The following is a 14,962-nucleotide window of genomic DNA, read 5'->3' on the forward strand; positions in this document are numbered from 1 at the left end:
GTACTGTTGCTGGGAGCATAACTGTTTGAATGAAGGTTGAACTCAAGTTCAGCTTCATTTAGAATTTAATGTTTTGTTAACATAATGACCATTAACTATTATGAGTTCATACAGATTTTAAGTACTAGTTTGGTCATGCATAATATTTGTCTTAATATTACAGGGCATATTTACCAAGAGAGAAACAAACCATTGCAATGGACTGTATGATGCAGTGTAATTTTCCATGGTTCCTGCTGATGTAATGTTTATCATTTGCAGAAAACAAGACAGAATAATTCTGTTTTACCAAAAGGTCAAACTAGACCGCCTTGTGACGAGATCACAGCACCTGATATGCCAGTGAGTTGTTGGACTACTCCCAGATTTGAGCTCAGCTTTCATTTGGATGTTAGCTGCACACCTGAATTTCTGTCACAGCATCTTGCACAGTTGTGCCACCAGCAGCTGACAAAATCTGTTCACAGTCATTTAAACACCTGCCAGACTCCTATAAACCACCTTTGTGGTACTTCACACGCCAGTAGACCAAATTTTGCCGTGACAAACACACACACGCAGACTCAGACGATGAGCTGTCAAGGCTGGAAACAAGTTAACCCATTTTTGTGTCTGAATTGCTCTATCGAACCAACCACCCAGTTGGTTTTGACCCTGCGCTTTTCAGTGTGCAGATGTCAACTGACAAAATGGATAATTTGTCACTGTTCTGAAAATGCTTCGTTGGAGCATTTCCAGATGTCATCTCCCTTTTAGCTGTCTTCCAAGCCGTCATAAATCACTCTCACAACAACTAATCAGTTGGCTGTGTGACAAAATAATCCCAACTCACAATGCACTTACTAGCTGGGGAAATAATGAAAACACAAAATAAGACCAAAGGTTGAGATTAGTCACGTGCCGATACCAAGGTCAAGACTGAACTCTGTATGCTTAAGATTCAGTCACTGTTCATCACTTCCGGGGCTTTATGTGCTATATTTGGTTTATGTTCCACTAAAGGCAAAGTTCAAACTTGTTATGCTTTTATTTCCTCCTCAGCTCCTTGAAAGCTTGGTCTTCAATGCAGGAAGCAGCAGCCTCACTCACAGTCTTACATCACAGACAGAAAGAATTTTAATTTGGTTTTAATTTCTCTATCTGAGTCTTTCTCTGTCATCCTTACAATATATTTTACACCAAGTGTACATGTTGTAGTTTTGTATTTATAGTGTATTATGATTTTATGTGATCGAATGTTGTAAAGTTTGTTTGTCCAGTGTGAATGTAAAAGCAAAGAAAGCGAAAGGGATGGAAATTAGTAACAGCTATAATCTCAGTGTGCAGCATGTAAGTTTCATGCTCTGTATTGGAAATATGTTAAACCGCATTGTCCTGTTTAAATAAATTAATTTTAATTTAAAAAAGATATTCACTCAAAAGGACAACGCATGCATATAAGTTATTTTAAGTTATTTTATATAAATATTTTATATGTATTTATATGATTTATATAAATAGAATTACATTTCAGTCTATTTAAATATTGTTTCTATAATATTATTGCAATTCTTCTTATTGTTGTTCTTGTGTAATTTATATTTTACTCTTTTTGTCATTTATGAACAAACACTAACGGCTGGGAGAAACAGTTGATGAGCCAAGTGTGAATCTTGTGAGTGTTGCATAACTACCACCACGTCTCACACCTACACACCAACAAACAAAACAAACAAACAAACAAAAAAAAAAACAGTTATGGAGTAAAAGGATTGTGTTAAATAATAGAAACTATTTGTGTTAACCTAAATTAAATACTCTGCATAGTTTAAAAATGCACAACATTAATCACTGGTGGGAAACTGATTGTAAACACTGGTTAAAATTAAATGTAATATTGTGTGAGCTAATAGTTTCTTTATTTGTTTTTTACTTTGTTTTCACTCACTGATTAGTTTTCTCCTTGATTATCACTATAATCTATAATATTTGTTATATTAAAAAATAAATGCTCTGCTTTATGAGGTGTGAACTATGTGCATAGTTAGATTAAAGTGGATAAATACACTGTTCCCTTGACCTGGAAAAGTACACAAGACCCTAATATTCTTAGAGTTGATCACTTTTTAAGAATTACTTTCTTCTCTAAATGTCTCCACCAAAAGCGACTGAGTCTCAATTTAATTGCCTGAAAAATTATATAACCATAAAGTTATGTGTGAACTGCAGCTTTTGGACAATGACCCATACTTTTTTGCCTCTGTTAGTCACTACAATGAACATTTTCAGAGGATTAAAAGTTTTTGGACAATTAACAGATGAACAGTTTTGTGGCCAATTTAAGCCAATCTGGCATTAAGCACTGAATTTGTGTTTAAAATGTGGGTTTTATCTAACCAAGTCAAAACACTCTATAAGCAGCAGAAGTATCACTGTAAAGGTCTCGAGTCAAGAGACATTATAATGATTGGACATGGGGTTGCCTGTAGCTCGGGAGGTAGAGCAGGTCATCTTCTAATCGGTGGTTCGATCCCTGCCTGCTCCTATTCTGCATGCCAAATATCCTTGGGCAAGATAATAACCCCAAGTAGCATCCATTGGAGTGTGAATGTTAGATAGAAAGCACCTACTTAGAAAAGCAGGTTGTGCAGTAGCAGGATGAACTGTGTAGCATGCAGGGCTACACTGTCTGTTAAGATACAGCCAAATGCTGCAAAACTGATCAGACAGCGCTTCACAGTGCAAAGGGATAATGACCCAAAGCAAACTGCAACAGTTCTCAAAGCAAAGAAATTGGATATTTTTCAATATCAGCCAAAGTAGTTATCTGATCTCAAGCCAACAGAGCATGCTCTTGACTTACTGAAGACAAATTGTAGGTAGGGAGACCGACAAACAAGCAACCACTTGAAGGCCTGGAAGAGTCGTCCATGTGTTTCACACTTCAGGTAGTTATTAAATGCAAAATATTTTCATTAAAGTGTTAAAAACATTCTTTATATTTAGATTTGTGAAAATTTAAAACAAATGGCTGTAAATCATAAATACTTTATGTAATAACACGTTTTAATCCTCTTGAGATAAAGCTAAAAATCTGCATTTCAGTCACAGCTGAATTTAAAATCGTGGTGGAGAGATTAAATATATACAAAAGCTCACTTTCCAAAAACCTGTGGACCTATCTGTGTTGTGTGCCCAATCAGCTTTGCTCTGCAACACATCAAAAGTTCTTTTTCTTTACAGATCTAATCCATATAGAGTAAATGCTGGAGCCAGTCATGATCTCTCTGATTTCTTACATCCAGTAGTCTCTGAAGCTTTTTCTTTTGGCCTACAAGCTGCCCACTGGACAAAATTCATATCTGTAATGATGATAAATACTGCGGAGACCCTCCCTGTGAAAGATTTGTCAATAAATACCATGGCAACATGTTGTCAGTTGAATTCCTGCCTCAAAGATTTACATTATAGCGCTGCATCAGCCCTGCTCTCTAAGGATATAGTGAGTATTCTTGTGACTCGGAATCGATGACACCCAAATACACAGCATTCTTTGTTGTAACCAGCCACCTGCTATGCACAGACAGACAGACTGACACACACACACACACACACACACACACAGGGCTTAGGCAGACTCATAAAAACACATTAAACCATGATGGATCAGGGAATCAGCAGCAGAAGTCAGATAAACACAGCGAGGTTATGAAAAGGAGAAGAAGATAAGGACAAGAATGGCAAGAAGCTCTTGTGTTTCCCCTTTAATTTTTCCCCCCATGTGGCCTGTTTTCTTCCTCATCCTGACAGTTTTGCCAGCCATAATGTGAACAAAAATGCATGCATACACACTGACAAACACACACACATAGCTCAAGGCACAAGCCACCTACACTTAAGTCATTGTTCTTTCTTCCTTGCTCTCTCTCTCTCTGTGCGGTTTTAATTTTCCAAATACTTAGGCTTTAATTAATAAGGAAAACAGAGAAGCCTTTAATTGAAAGCATTCCTGAGAATACCAACTACTACTCCGGAGGACTGCCCCAATTTCTCCCTCTCAACAGCATAATGCCCAACCAAAGCCTCACGCTCGTGCCAGTGAATTCTTTCATCATGAATACTCACTCAGATCCTGAATCTGCGCAGGCACTGATATTAAAAATGTCACTCATGTTAGAGAGGGCTGTAGTTGTAGAAGCAGATTACCTCTCTCTAAACTGCTCTGACTTTACTCATCAAAAGATAATTATATAAAAGTCTTGCCAGTGGTCAGCCATACATTACAAACTACAAAATTTATGTCACGATGAAAATAAAATGCCTCAATCATTGATTTCCATGACACAATAAGTTGCTGAGAGAAGCTGTGTAAGCATTGTCAGAGGCAGTTTCTGAGGCAACTGATCAAAATGAAGCAGCACAGAGTTAAAACCTGCACTCCAGGCTAAGAGGATTACAGCTGAGCATCATCTGCTGTCCACGGCCAGACGAAAGTCATTTTTGACCTTAAGAAGGACAGTCTCAGTATTGTGTGCTCTGAGAGCTTGATTGGACCTATTGTGCATTAGCCTAATGCACTTTGAAATACTCACTGCTCACTACTGTTACAGTAACAGATGTGCCAAAGATCAGATCCTGCATTAGCTGGACTAAAACTCTTTGTTGTCATTGTGTTTGTTCCACTATAATGTAGTCATTTTCTCTGTAATATTGTTATGGAAGCAGTTCGACACTTGCCATCGTGATTAAGGAGATTGAAACTGGTGTCTGCCTGGGGTCTGCTGACTAATGTTCATTATCTTATTTTTTGGAGGAGGATGTGGTCACGTTGGCCACTTAGTGCACGACAACTGGGCTTCTACAGTTACTCCACTCTCTGCTGTTCTCTTTGCTGTGAAGCTGCTGTGTGAATGAAGTCTGATTTAGGCGAACTTGGTTTTAAGAAGTTTTTATTTTACCTTTTACCTGATAAGCACTTTGATGAATCTGCAATACTTACTCAAAACCAGTAGCCGATGGCTTACATGGCTTTATCTGTGCAGAAATTAATATTATTGGATTTGTCAGTGTGTTACACATTACTCGTAACTTAAAGATGCATTGTGTTATTAAATCAGTCCCTGCAGAAAGTAATTTGTTATGCTATTACATTTTGCTTTGCTTTATAATGTGACACAAGATGGATTGTCACAGTACTAAAGTCAATTTTTTGGGTTACAAACGTTCTTCAGTTGCTAATGGGTAGAAAGAAAGAATTTAAAATTAAACATATAGTTTTCATCCTGAAAAGAACATTATGTATATTTTTTTTTAAATGAAAGATGTGTGACGATAAAGTGCAAATCTTATCTAGGAAAGTAACAACTGCATTATACTGTTAACAGTGCAGTTTAATTCAGTCATTTCTATAGCACCAACTCACAACAACAGTCACCTCAAGGCACTTTATATTTTACAGTAAAGATCCTACTGTACAATAATAGAAAGAAAACCCCAACAATCAAAACAACCCCCTTTTGAGCACTTGGTGACAGTGGGAAGGACAAACTCCCTTTTAACAGGAAGACGTCTCAGACAGAACCAGGCTTAGGTAGCCAGGGGCGCCAGCCATCTGCCACGACCGGTTGGGGGTCAGGGGACAACACATGCCCTAACACAATGTCAACTCTTTGCAACCATCTGCACAGATAGCATGCTAACACAAAGCTAATGAAGAACCCAGTGTGTGCTGACATTTTTGGGTACAAAATGGCTTTATAGCATACATGAGAGATGTATTTGCGAGGTTATAGGTCAGCAAGGCATTCGAACAGTTTAAATATTTTTTGGGGCAAATAGTAGAAATCACTTTTTGGCAGATGATCACTTTTGTTGGCATGCCATCACTATGCAGACTCCAGCCAAGCAGTCAGAGCTTGATCATAAACAGGTAACAAAACAGTCACGAACAGACACCTGTAGGATCATAGCTGCTGTTTCTACCTACACTCATGCTTCTAAGAAAAATTCTGCTTGGTTGATTATTTCTCTGTTTCAGCTGTGCTCCTTGGCAATAATTCTATATCACATTTTAAAGGAAAATCAATCGTGGGTCGAGCAACAGACTTGAGCGTATAGGTTATACCCATGGAAAACTTCAAATCTTCTCTGTCAGTCCCAAACAGCTTATTCTGCTATTGACACTTGTTTGGTGTTGTTTATTGGATTGGGTGATTGGAGTCTGAGGAAACAAGACATATTGGCAATTTAACAGTTTAATAATTTAACAAACAGGGGCTTTGGAAGCATGTGGAAGAACCATATATAACTACAATACCCTTGCACCTCTTCATCATGCTGGTCGCCAATTTGGTCACACACTACTGTGAGATGGCATCACATTCATTAACCAGGATGTGTCACAAGTCAATCAATGTGGTTGTGTTGGTCACACTAGCATAAACAGCACGCCCAAGCTCATCCCACAAGTGTTCAATGGGATTCAGGTCAGGTCTGCAGACAGGGATTGCAGAATCTCATCTTGATGTCTCTCTCCATTGAGATTGCTTTCAGTGATAACAAGCCTTGTTTTTCAAGTAAGGGAGATGCCGGCCCACTTCATCATACTGCCCCCACCAAAAGCTGTTACCCTACTGATGCAGCAATCAGTGTGCTCCACGTTTTCAGCACACGATCCAGCTGCTACAGGCAGATTCTGGACTCATCATTGAACATAAGGCTTTTTCACGCTTTTTTTGTTGTTGTTGTTAAAAAAAACCTAGTTCAGAGCCTATACTGTTCTTTTTGCTCCACTATCTTTATGTCTCAACTATAGTTTATTATTATTATCTTAAAACCTGAATAGAAAAACTATAATCACCAGCAACATGTACAGCTGTTACAACCTGCTCCATCACCACCAACTATAAAATGTCATTGTTTTTTATGTGTTGATGAACATTTGGATGGATTGGCAATAGGTGAATTAATAAAGAACCAGATCTATAGGCAGGCTTCCTAATGGCATTTAAATCAATAAAATCTTTAAAATATATTTCCCTGCATTACAAATCAATATGCAGTAATGTTTTAATGCATTTTAATGTACTGACACTTTTAATACAAATCGCTCTTGTGCACTTTTACTTGGGTAAAATGTTACATATTTCCTAATGTCCATTTTTTAATTAATGGTGCTCCCGCTTTCACTTAAGCCAGCTATAGTACATTTGTAATAATACTATAACAAATAAAAGTGTCAAATGTGATAGAGTTAAAGGAATGATTTATGGGGCTTTATAACTAGTCTCATTTCATTGTTTAGCTGTCTATCTGTCCTTTAATTGTTTTGAGTCACTCTCTTGGCTCTCACTGAACTATTTTTATAGCCATCAAATATTTTAGCTTAAAAACCCACTTTTACCTGATGAACAACACACAGCAGAGTAACTAACCACTGAACACATGGAGCACTTGGCAGATGTAGAGACCAAAAACAGAAGTAAAGGAGAGTGAGTACAGGGCTTAGGTTACGTCCACCAGATGGTCCAAAACACAACTCCAAATCAATGATAATACTTTCCAAAACATTTGTCTAAGTAAATAGCCAAGAAACTGCTTGCGATCAGGTTTACTGTGTCAACTTGAAAATACAATAATGTCAGTGGTTCTACTGCTGCAAAGTGAGGAGAGAAACAGAAAACTCGAAAAACATTAACAAACCCGTGCCTGTAAAAGATTTTTACTCATGCTCAATGACTAAGACCATGTGTTTTTAATGTTAATCACATTATTCATTTTATGGCATTTTATTGAAAGCATATAATACAACATATTGTATTTGTCAACCTAATGACAGTGATGATAAACTGTGATCCATGCACGATCTCATTAATAAATAACTGCAGTGTCAGCTCTGCTGCTCTGCATAATTTCAAGAGTTCGATTTTTGGGATGTGAAAAAAAAATTTAACCAGATAACTTTTTGCCAGGATTTCTTTTTTTTTTCTTTTTACACAGAAACTGTCACTATGGTTGTTTCTGTTCTAGTGGTATTGGAGTATTATTTTGCAGCAGGTGGATTTTGAAATGAGAAAACAGAGACCAGAAAATGGACACTGTCTACTATTTAGTTTTTCTCTGTTCTTGGTGCCAAACTCTGCTCTATATAGCATGGGAGCTATCCCACTAGCAATGCAATCATGTCGTTGTAAGTGCTATACCTCATCTTGGTCATGTTAACTTTTCTCAGTCTGCGGGTCCACTGCTCTGCACTGCTGTTATCAGGCACTAGGCATGTAATAATTCATTCACTGTACAGTGATAAGAATCCTCTGCCTTTGAAACTGTGATTCATGGCCCAAAATTGCATTGTACAGCTCTATACATTCATCATGGACTAATCGAAGGTTTGGCAGATGGATTCCTTCCCCCAGATATTCATGACCAACACACTGAAACCTAATAGCGCTTGATGACTAGTTAGTGTATTGTGTGGTAGCTTACCTCCAAGGGGTGTTTTGTGTGAGTAGAGGTGAGTGAAGGGTCAATTGTAAAGTGCTTTGGCTGAAAGCAGGGCACAGAGAGTATTTGTCAGTTTATTTAACAAAACTGCATGCTGGCCTTTAAGTTACAAAAACTACTGTAACAGAAAAGCCACAAATTGTGTTTGAGGTTGTTCAGAATCACCTCCAGAATTACATTTGCCAGTGTAAGTCAAGTCAAAATGTATTTCTATAGCAAATCTTAAACAACCTAAGATGACCAAAGTGATATGTTATACAAAAGATAGACTATACATAGCAATCACTAAATCAACAATAAACATACATTATAAATCATCTAATGAAAGAAAAATGAATAACACTATGTTTGAATAACAAAGGGCAGGGTACCCTGCTCAACTAAAACTAAAAGCAAGTGAAAATGAATAGGTGTTTAACAGTGTTTTAAAATGATTTAGAGAATCTGCATCTCTTTTGTGAAAATGTAGGTTATTCCAAAGATTAGGAGCCACCACTGAAAAGGCTCTATCACCTCTGCTTTTAAGTCTGGATCTAGGAAGTCTTCACTAATCCAAAAATAAGCTACTTTTGGCTGCTCCCTCATTCACAAGGGGTTGCCACACTAGGTAGCTGTGGCAACCCCTATCAAATCAAACTACTAGCGGGTAGTCTGATTTGGTAGATTTCTATGCATTGAGAAGGATCGCCTCACCAAAGAGATTTGTTAGGTGAATGTGTGAACAGCTTTAAATTCAAAATCTGTATCTCTTAGGGTCAGAGACAGTGTCTGCGGCCAGTTTAGGTGATTATTGGTTCATGCCTGTCAAAATAAATCCCCCTATTTAGACATAGAAAGCAGAACTTTCATTTTTATTTGTCTTTATCCGCCTCATTTATTGGTGTTGCTGACCCCTGTCACTGTGCCATGTGCCCCTGTATTGATCTGTGGTGCCGCAGTAAAGTCTCAGCTTTGAGTTTTGAGAAGTTCACTGTCAGTGAATTAGCTTGTTTGATAGGAATTGAAATAAACACCTTTTCCATTTATTCCACAAAGTCAAAGCAACACCTTTTAACCCGAAATACAAGCGGAGGTGCCGTTCTTGCAGGCGTGTCAGTAACGGTGGCGTGCACATGGTGCAAATCTGCAGATTGTCTCTCTCTGCAGTCTTTCAAAACTGAGGTTGCACAAAGTGACTATTGAGTTACAGAGAGGTCACTCACCCCTTTGCTGAAATGAAAAATGATTGATAAACTTTAAAGGCTAGAAACTGGAACTGGTGTTGGAGATGACACAGATGCTCCCAAACTATATGGGAATACTATGTGTTTTTTCTATTCATGTAAATGATTTGAACAAAATGTGTTTCAGTGTCTTTGCTGTTTACTGTGTCATAATTAGATCTTAATGCTCATTGTGAGCATTATGTATGATTCTATGCCTAACATCACAGTATATCCGGGCATCTGGTTGTTATCCCTGTCTGATCAAATTATCAGAGTGACATTGATAGTGTTCTCATATGAAGTGAAGGATACATTTATGTGCATCAAAGGTGGCTTAGACTGATGCTTTATTTCAGGTGACTTGCTGGGTTATGCCTTATCTGTATCAGTTCACTAAACATCAGTTCCCTGCACTGCTTGGAGTTTCCGTGTTGGTGGATAGACACATGTATATAGCTTGTGTTGGGCTCTCTATCTAATTTTGGAGGAAGTTTATCATTGCTGCTGAGACCGTGAGGTTACTGAAAAAGATAAAGTCTTGCAAAGTCTCAGCTCTGTAGATCTTCATGTGTATTGTACATTTGAAATGCCACAGCTTAAAAAGAAAAGGTCTTTTACTGATCAAAAGTAAGAAAGTATGTCTAAAATAGAATCTTTCGAAGTAAGTAAACTAACTGCAAGCATTTAGCTCGATACATGGGTGACCTTGAAAAACAAAATGATTGTGAAAACTCAAATTCTTAGTTCAGACTCATCAGTCGCATAGTTCACACGAATGGTTAGATTTACAGGTTCATAAATTGATAAGTAACAACTCTTAAAAGAATTCTGGTAACCACAAGCAGTTGAGATAGTCGAGCCTTTTACCTTCCGGCTTACCGAGAGAATATAAGAAATACTCTCGATGGTAAAATGTCCCCAAACTGCAAAAGCCAAGTGTGGTGGTTTGAAAGGATGTGAGTTCAGAAGCCAGGACACTGTGATGAGATCAAAACCCAAGACAAGCCTTTATTGATGTAGGGGGTAATCCCGAGTGTCTGGGACTAAAAAGAGAATGGCTCACTGCCAAAAAAAGGCAAATAATTAATCATTTAGAAGGACTTGTGGCATAGGAATTAATTTGGGACAGCATCTAGATGACAGGTAGAGGACTAAAAGTGACATGCTGTCTCCACCAGAAGTGGTTTCAAACCACCCAGTACAGCAGAGCCCTCAGAAATAATACATAGGACCACATTAGTAACGGAGGTCTTGGTGATGTTCCTAACTTTTTTTTTGTTGGAAAAAGTAGAGTTGAAGAATTTTCCCTAACTTCCAGGAAAAACTAAGAAAGTGACATGGCTTCACATTGAAAAGTACTTTCCATGGGTAGGAGATGAGCGCATTTTAGGGCTATGGGCCCTGACATGCATTTACAACTATAAGTAAAATGGAGCCATATAGATTAGAATCAGAACCAGAATCAGAAAGGGTTTTATTGCCAAATGTTGAGCAGGTTTACAACATTAGGAAATTGCTGCAGTACTTAGTGCAAAACATACTGTAAGACAAAACTTAAATAAATATAAAAATAAGAATTAAAAGTGCTAAACAGATTAATATATACATGTGTGCAGGTGATGATCAGTGCAAAAATGAAACAGTAATAAAGAGTCAACTTCCCACATTTGCAATAACTAAACGTCTTTAATAGCCACACAACATCTGGAGCAATAGAGGTTAAGAAGTGAAGAACCCAGTGATTCTGGAGAGGATGGACAGAAGTACCAATCACATCTCTGTGGAACTAAAAACAGGCCATTAAACCTACGCAGCTGTCTTTTAAGAACGATGTGATCTGAAAATTGCAAAACAAAAACTTTGAGAAGATTATGCAGTCACAGCGGCCAACTCTAGCTGTCCTAATGCATTGTGGGTGCACTACACAGCTTGTGCACCTTGATAAAAACATTTCTCCTGCATTGCTCACTATGTTGTCTTAGCAATGTATTACGTACACTTTTGTAAATGTGTCCACATTTCTCAGTATGCAGTATATGCACAATTATACACACTGGTTCTTAACAAGGTTTAATGTACATTTTGTTCATCCAGGAATTTGTTGTGTAGCCTGTAAATATGCCAACTGCATAAATCTGTTAATTATGAGTGTCTCTACATTTTACATCTAAATTGCCCGGTTTCCCACTGTGTAATAATTTCTGTTTCGTGGACACCCACCTCTCCATTACATTCAAGTTGGCTCCCATCCAGTCTCTATGCTCTGGCTGACCCTGTTTACATATGTTGAACACAAATATTTACCCAAACAATATAAGTGCCATAAATTGCCAGCTAAGGGATCCAAACGCAGGCTCTTGAGGCAAACTGGACGAACTGAAAATACACCTTTAATTCAACCAGTGGAAAAGCCAACACAAAAACCCAAATGACAGCACAAAACCATATCCAGGCAGGGAACACATAAGTAAGGGTAACAGACAGAAATTAAGACTGAGGGGAAGACAGCACTATTTATACACCAAAGGGTAATCAGGGAATTGGACAGAGGAGAGTAAGGAGACACAGGTAATGTAATCAAAGACAATGAGCTGGGAGGGGAAGTAAAACTAAACGCAAAACACAGGAGACCAATAACTACCAAAACAAAACAGGAAACGACAGTTAATAACTAAACGCGGAAGCACAGACACAGGAAAAAACTTAACACAGGAGACCCTGAGGGAACATTTTAGCTTTAATACAAACAAAACTGTAACTAATAGCAAAAGGTTCAAAATGCTAAAGAACACAATGAGGATGAAAAAGTGTACACTGTAGCAAACAGAATCAAATAGAGAGCACCTGACAAACTAGCATTTAATGATCCAAACAACACAGGACTTTGACATTTGGACATTGAAAAAGACTGACATTCAGTTACATGTTTACTTAGAGTAGTGGCATTGCTGGAGGATGGCAATGCCAGTCTGTCACTTTGTCACTCAGCCAACTGCTTTGGTCCACACAGAAATATTTAAATAATTAGTGGAGCTTTCATGGTCGTTTTGAGTTTTGGGATCTTTGGAGTTTTTCTGATTTTGAATCTTTCGTTATTTTTGTTTTATAGTTCTGTTGTGTGTATTGGTTAGTTTTTAAATCTCTCCTATTTCTTGTTCATTATTTTTTCTTTGCCTCTGAGATCCTTAGGTTGATCTCCTCTTGTGTTCCTGTTCTGTTCGCTCGGCCTTTTCTTCTGGTTTTTACTTATGTGAAAATTTGTATGCTGTTAGTCTGTCTTATCTCACTTCCTGTTTTACTTTGGTAGTCTTTAGTCTCTTGTGTTTCATGGCTGCATTCCCACCTGTTTCAAATCTGCTTATTATCATGGGTTTGTATTTATTGTCTGTCTCCCTTTGGTCTCTGTCTTCATTCTGCCTTCCTCATAGTGTGTTTTTTTTCCTGGAAGATTCTTGTTGTGAAATATTAGGTCTTGTTTTGTTTTGTATTCAGTGAGTGTTCAACTATAAAGCTGCTTTTAAGTTTATTCTTTGTCTGCCAACACAACACAGCCTCTCCTTAACAAAAACAACCTTTTAATAATGAGAGATCATTGAAAAGAACTAAACATTAAACTATTTTTACGATTAGAGTCTGATTGGAGCCTATAATGTAGGAAAAATAGTGGTGGCGCAGAAGGAAGTGGAGATGAGGTGGAGGTGTTTCACATGAATGAAAGTCTGAAAGGCAAAATGACAGAAGAGCAGTGCAATTTAAAGCCAGGAATGCAGGCAGATGAGTGAATATAGACCCTCCTAAACAAACATGCATAAGCTTCACTTAAAAAGCGCTCAAAAATGTAAGAATATCAGAGAACTTGTATTATGTAACATAATACAAGTTCTCAGATATTCTTTCACACTGTTGCACACTGAGATACCAATTGTGGCGAACTTTAAGTGACAGCATATTAGGATACCTACATACATACAATGTGCTGAAGTGGGTCTCACCGGGCTGTAGCTACAGGCTCTAGTTAAGGTATCCAAAACACATTTTGCCCAACTCTTGGATTGTTTTGCTCTCCACAGCATTTATTATTTATGCCCACAAATAGTTTCTAAGCTATACTCTTGTGCAGCCATGCTTTGTCAGTGAGATTAATTTCTCAGATGGGAACTAGCATGGTGACAAAAACGCCTGCCTACTGTCACTTCCTTTCCGATGTGTTTCAATTAATTTCGACCTCAGTTTCCAGATTGCTTAGTAAAAAAAAAAAAGAACAGTGCATTAAAAATGGAGATAACACTAATATTGTTTCTGCGAGTGCATATGCTGCCACGTTATGGCACAGATACAGATTTTACTTATTTATAACATAAATCCAGGATGATGAAACATTTAATAAAACTGCAGCAAGACTCTAAAATTTAGGAAATCACTCTGACATATGTTTGATTTATAACACATTTACAAGAGGTAATGAAAACTTCAGCTGCATTTTCAAATGTCATTTCTCACGTTTCCTTGTGTAAGTCTCTGCTGCTAAAAGGCTGAAAACGCCTCAAACTGTGTGTGAGTCTTGCTGATTTTTCATATGCACATGAACTTTTATTGCCTTTTTATGAGGCTTGTCAAGTGGCAATAATATGTAGACGCACTTCATAAAGAAGCAACCCAGTACAGGAAGATTACACTGGCCATCAGCAAGTAAGTGCCATGCAAGTGTTAACTTCAAACTTGAAACTTTTGAAAAAGTTTCACATCTAGAAATGTACAGGCTCACAGTTTCCACTAGCTCAGTCACAGTTCAATACTTTGACCTTCTCTCTAATTAGAACCATATATTTGCTGATAATGAGAGTAATGTAGCCTGATGGTTATGGCCATGGAAAGATGGCTGGTGTTAAATGGTGCTTACAGCCAGCAACTGTAAGGCATGTGAGCTGGTGTGCGAGAGATGCAATGCACTCGGATGGTGATGGGAATGAAAATCAAGTAAGATAGTGTGAATTATATTCTTGCAGTCTTACTGGTATGGATTGTATGCGAGACGAACATTTGCATCAGTGTGGTGCAGTTGTACACTTGCGTTTAGCCGAAGGTGTCTCTCATTTCTTCGTTTTTGACTCATTTCACAAAAATCCTCCTCTGTTCTTTCTAGAATAGCTTTATTTCTTTCGCTTTACTCTCCCTTGCTCTTTGCTGCTTTTCTTTTGCTGAGTCTCAACTCTTCGGGGATTCACACAGAGAAATCAATTTTGCCTGGCCTCTTTGCCGATGGAATATATATAAAT

The sequence above is a fragment of the Simochromis diagramma genome, unplaced genomic scaffold (assembly GCF_900408965.1).
Source record: "Simochromis diagramma unplaced genomic scaffold, fSimDia1.1 OVJJ01000216.1, whole genome shotgun sequence".
NCBI lineage: Eukaryota > Metazoa > Chordata > Actinopteri > Cichliformes > Cichlidae > Simochromis > Simochromis diagramma.